The sequence below is a fragment of the Myotis lucifugus genome, unplaced genomic scaffold, assembly GCF_000147115.1.
Source record: "Myotis lucifugus unplaced genomic scaffold, Myoluc2.0 scaffold_37, whole genome shotgun sequence".
In the NCBI taxonomy this organism is placed as follows: Eukaryota; Metazoa; Chordata; class Mammalia; order Chiroptera; family Vespertilionidae; genus Myotis; species Myotis lucifugus.
In genome coordinates this window covers 380,115-386,031 of record NW_005871085.1, presented here as the reverse complement: position 1 = coordinate 386,031, position 5,917 = coordinate 380,115, and the positions used below count along the sequence as shown (strand labels likewise).

General features: G+C 51.5%; 1 protein-coding gene across 1 annotated transcript in view; it reads left to right on the top strand.

Annotated features, from left to right (window-relative positions):
- Positions 1 to 5,754: 5,754 nt before the first annotated feature.
- PTPRF (protein tyrosine phosphatase, receptor type F) overlaps positions 5,755 to 5,917 on the top strand; it is an 82,398-nt gene continuing 82,235 nt past the window's right edge. The window contains exon 1 of the mRNA XM_023752810.1: positions 5,755 to 5,912. The gene's annotated coding sequence lies outside the window, so the exon portion shown is untranslated. The remainder of the gene's footprint in view (positions 5,913 to 5,917) is intronic.

Genomic DNA, 5,917 nt, shown 5'->3' with positions numbered 1-5,917 from the left:
ATATATACACACACACATATATATATTATTTTTAAAAAAAACTGAAGTAATCAAAAGATCTAACAGATGAATACTGGCGAAAAAATCCCATCCAATTTTGAGACATGGAAGTCATAGCTCAAACATCGTGTTTCAGGGGAGCTGTGAGAGGTGAAAGCCAGATCCGAATGAATGTTGGAGTGAGTAGGAATGCCATATAGCCAAGAGCAGGGAAGGAAGCTGGGGTTAAGGCTGCAGGGAGCAGAAAGATGGGAAGAATCCAATTGAGAGGGTGGGATCCAGTGCTCAGAGAGGGAGGGGATTCTGGATAGAGTGAGGTGCCTGAGAAGCAGAGGGGCTAGGAATCAAGGCTAGGCAGGAGCACTGGCCTGAGGTAGGAGGAGGGGTGCTTTCTTTAATGCATCGGGAGAGAGGACAGATGTAGGGAGATGTGTGAACGTGCTAGTGGGTAACTGGGGGAGCTCCTGTCTAGTGGCTGAATCCTCTCTATAAAGGAAGGGGCAAGATCACCTGTGCCAGGGAGGAAATGGAGGTGTAAAGAGGATGGGGAAGGTTAGAAACAGCCATTGCAGAGAGGTAGGGTTCCAAGCTGACTGGAGAAATGTGTCCAGGGCCCAGTTGCAGTCAATGGCTATGGGTTATGGGAACATCAATCTGACCTGTGGAGTCACTTGGCTGCTGGCGCATGGCACTAAAAGGCAGACAGGGGGCTCATCTGCGGCTGGGGACTTGCCAGACAGATATGATCAAAAGGCAGAAGGCAAAGGGGCTTGGGATAGTGACAAGCAAACTATTAAAATGTTGGGCCTTGGCATCTAAGTTAGACAAACAAGAAGAAAAGGGAAAGAAGGAGAGAGCTGATACATTAGGAGAACACAGAGAGGTCAACAGGGAAGAAGCCTGATGAGACTGAACACTCACCTTGAGGGTGCATGAGTAAGGTGCAAGCAGCAAAGGAGTGGTTAGGGCTGGGACAAGGCCCAGGGTGTGATGGTAAGAATGAGGTGCCAGCGGCCCCTAGGAGATGGCCATGGTGATGAGGAGCCCAAGGTCTGCCTCCTCTGGCGCGGAAGTAACCCAGGCACATGGCAGGAAGTAGCAAAGGCCACTGAGAAGTTCGATAAGCTGAAAACATACTAGAAGGCACCGTCATTGGCTCTGGCAAAACAGAGGTGAATAGTCATTATGTCAAGAGCAATTTCAGTGGAGAGTTGGTCCCAAAAGCCGGTTGTAGTGGGCTGCGTGTGAGCAGGAGATGGAAGAGTGGAGGCTTCATCTATAAACAGCTCTTGGATTTGTTGTGAGAAGAGCAGAGAAATGTTCAGTCTCTTCCACTCGGGGGGAGGGGTGGGGGTGAGGGAGGGTCAGGGAAGCAGATTGTTTTCTAGGATGAGAAAGAATTAAGAATAACTATGAGCCTATGGGAATGATATAGCAAAGGGGATGGGAGGGGTGAGGGGAGAGAAGCGAAGTCCTGGAGGAGCCGAAGCATCCTGGGGATCCGTGCCCACTACTGCGGGGCACATCCTCCTGGGAACCCGGAGGGAGATGGCGAGGAAGGCTAGGACGTGGGTGGTTTGGTAGTGGGGGATGAGGAAGCCCTCCCCTGGCAGCTTCTGTTTGCTCAGAGAAGCTGGGGCTGAAGTCCCCAGCAGAGTGTTCTATTGAGAAATTAACCTGGGCCTCATCCCCAACCCCCACTGACTCATCAGGAAGGAATGAAAGGGCTTTTGTGTTCTGAGGCCATTTTTTCTCCCACCCCACACCTGAGAAGGTAAACAGACTGTTTTCCTTTCTGGTGTCAGAGTGCCTTCTGACTGGCTAAGAGGGAGAACCACTTAGGGAGCTGCCCCTCCAGCATGGAAGTGAGGGGCAGAACAGGTACTCCCATCCCCCCCTGAAACGGGCCCCCACGGACGTGGCTGTGTGTCACTACAGGTGCCAAAGACTAAGGGCTGCAACTTTGCTGGTCTATAGGAGAGACTCTTTTGAAAGAGCCTGGGATGGAAAGAATGGGGGGTCCCCTTCCCAAGGACTGGGGGACAAATAGTGGAAGCCCCATGGCAGTAACAGCGAATGTCTGCAAAAGCGGTCCCAAAAGGACCTCAGCCTTTGCCTATAAGACTGTGCAGCACAGACCAACCACCTCTGGGACTGTGCGAGCCCCTGGAGTTCTTGGACAATTGAAGGGAGTTGAAGGAGGGCTGTGAGTGATATGGAATTCTTACTGATCTGGTTAGGGTAAGGACTCAAGCTGAATTTAATTTGATTTAGAGCAACTAAGATGTATTTACATCATGGGTTTGAGCAGAGTGTCCAGTGGGCCAGGACCTGGACAAAGGGTGAACAGTGAGGGGGAGCTGACATCTGGCTCTCCCCTCACCCTGCACCCTGGGGCCAGAACACGGCAGACACAGAACTACCACGTGGTACCATTTGGCCTTCACAGATGAGCACAAGGACGTCCCTCCCCGCAGGCCCAGGAGCAGGGCAGCAGGGCAGACCCACACGGACCCCGTGCTCAGAGCTGGGCAGTCTGGACAGAGCCTGTACCTCTCCTTCCGTGGCTGTTATGCACTCACACTTGAGATTCTTGTCTGTGTGGACCGGAGCCTGGGCCTCTATTTTTTTTTTTTAACCTCAGTCTATGTCCAATTCCAGGTGCTGGGCATGCTGAGAAAGTGAGCACAGAAAGGGAACATCTACCTGTTCATTCTTTTAAATATGTGTCGAGCACCTATTGTGTGTCTGGTTCCCATGCTGGCCACTGGGATATGGCAGTGGGCAAGGCAGGCTCGTTCCTCCTGCCCTCAAGGAACCCACAGTCTGGGGTGGGGGACAGACATAGGTATAGGTAGGGGTGATACCTAATGCTTAGAGCTTCAGCAGGTAAGCCCCAACCCAGCGAGGGGTTAGGGATGGCTTCCTGGAGGAGGTGATGGTTCTAAACAGGATCCCGGGTACTGAAACCCACTCAGGTAGAGCAGGTCTTGCCCGCTGGTTTGGCTCAGTGGATCGAGTGTCGGCCTGCGGACCGAAGGGTCCCAGGTTCCATTCCAGTCAAGGGCACATACCTGGGTTGCAGGCTCGGTCCAACGTGCAGGAGGCAGCCAATCAATGATTCCCTCTCATCATTGACGTTTCTATCTCTCTCTTCCTCTCCCTTCCTCTCTGAAATCAATTAAAAATATATATATATTTTAAAGAAAATAGAGCAGGTCTTAAGAGGTGCTTTTCTATGATTATGTGCAAGAGATTTTTTTTTAAATATATATTTTATTGATTTTTTACAGAGAGGAAGGGAGAGGGATAGAGAGTTAGAAACATCTATGAGAGAGAAACATTGATTCAGCTGCCTCCTTGTACAAGAGATTTTATGACCAACTTGGTTTTGTGTGGTCCAAAACCCCAAAGTCAGAAACTCTTTGTCTCTGTCTCTCTCCCTCTACCACTCTTTCTCTTTCCCTCTCCCCAACCACCTCTGGGGCTCCTTCCTCCATCTGATGTATTCCTCGCAGAGCTACATGGTCTCTAGGGACGCAGGAGAGATGGTATTTCTGGCCCAGAGACTGAATGAATGAGGATGCCACTGCCTGAGATGGGGTCAATTAAAGACCAGCGGCTCTAGGTGGAAGAGAGAGCGAATTCTGTTTACCTGAGGGATATGCAGAGAGTGGTATGAAAAAGGTTCTTGGTTATGTGGGTCCTGAGCTCCGAAGAGGGGCCCAGACTAGAGATAGAGATTTGGAAGTTAGTTTATGGTTGGTGGTGTTTGAGATGGTCCAGGGAGAAGGGACAGAGGGAGAGAAGGGACAGGATAGGACAGACCCCAGGAGGAGCAGGAGATGGTACAGGAGATTGAGAAAGGGTGGCCATCGCGGAAAGTCCAGGCCATCAAGCCAAGGGGAAGGGCTGTTTTCACAAGTCAGCAATGAGCTGGCATAATTGGCTGAAAAGAATACTTTTCTAAATTGGGGGGAGGGGTGGAGAAGGAAGCCCCAAACAAAAACCTAGACCCGCCCTAAATTCTGAAACACCTAAATTATGGCAAAAATGTATAAAGCTGCATAACATTCTTAATACCTCCTCCACAGCACACCAAAATGACCAATGGGCAAAAAACCACTGACTAGGAATATTCATTTTTGATCCGTTTGTCATCAGGATCTAATTGTTTGCCCGGAATCACGGGAGTCAGTCCCATCCCCTTCTTACACACCAGGGGGCGCAGACACACTGTTTCTGAATCCAAGTCCCGGCAAAGGCAGGCAGTGATTACCAGAACTTGACCTCTCAGCTGAATCCTTAGGCCCCACCTTCACCGCTGCCCTGCACCTGTGAACCCTGAATCCAGGTGCTTCAACAATCCTCAAACTTTATTTCTCATCTGACTCCCAAACTCATAGAGGTATCAGAGAGGCCCCGCAGAAAATCAGGTACTCCACAGGGGTCCTCACCTGACCTAAGGCAGTACAGGTAGGTCCCCCATCTTTCATGAGAGGGGTGGGCAAGAGAGGGCAGTTGTGGTTTTGGCTGACTTTTACGTGGTGGTGGCACGGACTGGGAAGGTGGGTTTGAAGCTGAGGGCTTTGCTGCCGAGGTGTGGCTCTAGCTTTGGAGTTCACCCAAGTCCCTAGTTAGGGCTCAGAATAAATCCTCAGGTACATGATCGGTTTACCCCAGAAATTTATAGGGTCCACATGTGAGTTTGGTATGAGGAGTCAGAAACTCAATACCAAGGTTTATATCAAGTTTGGAGGACATTATCAAGTCTTGAACTCAAGGGCTAATTCAAGACTTGATTCAGGCTCACAGTTGAAATTGATATAAATATTGGGGTATTGGCCAGCCTGAGGTGGGGTTGACATCTGATCAGAGAAGTAGAGGGTGAGTATGGAGACGAAGTGGATTTGCATGGAGTTTCTGCAAAGCCAGTCTCATTAATCTTGGGTTCCAAGATGATTATTATTAGAGTTGGGTCAAGTTAGGGTCCGAAATGGTCCCAAGGATGGGTGGGGTTTGGGGTCAGTATTTGTTAGGTCCTTTTCTGGTGACCCAATCTCAATTCAGGAATTGGGCATCCCAGCTCAGAAAGTGTTGGCGTTGACCTGGGATTGGGATTGGAGTTTTATGTAAGGTTTGGGGTTCAGAAGAGAGCACTGGGGTTCATAACAAGGTAGCTATTGGACTTTAGGGTTCATCTAGGAATGGGGGGCTCAGTATTGGTACCAGGGTTGGTGCTATTGTCACTATCAAGCTTAAAGCTCAGGTAGTGAGAGGTGATCAGGAGATTTAGAGTCAGAATTGGTATTTGGGCTCCATATGGGGCTTCAGATTTAAATCACTGCTTGAGCCAATTTCAGATTCAGGGGTTTGAACTCAATATTGAGTTGGGGGGTGGGTCAGGGCTCAGTATTAGGTTTGTATCAGTATGGGGAGGGCGTGGGGTAGTATCAGATTCATATTGGGCCTGGGAACCACTCATAGGATCTGGACCTCGTATGGGAGTTTGGGTCTGTACGTGCTCATTATTGGGGTTCCGGTTCCATATCGGGAGTTCCAGTCGTTTGCACCCAGGGTTGGGCTGCGGCCTCGCCGGGCCTACTTGGCTCCTCGGTTCTCCGAGCGAGAGTGCACGAGGGGAGGGGCGGCGCCGGGCACGAGCACGGCAGGGCAGGGGCGCGGGCGCGGCGCGAGCGGGGGCGCGCGGCTGGAGCTGGCGCGGGAGCGGCGGGAGCGCTGGCGGTGGCGGCGGCGGCCGAGGCGGCGGCTCCAGCTCCGGCTCTAGCTCGGGTGGCGGTGGCGGGAGTGGGACCCGGGGGCGGCGGCGGCGGCGGAGGCAGAAGAGGAGAGAGAGCAGCAGCCTCAGCGGCTCGTGGGGGACATGCGGACCGACGGCCCCTGGAGAGGCGGTGAG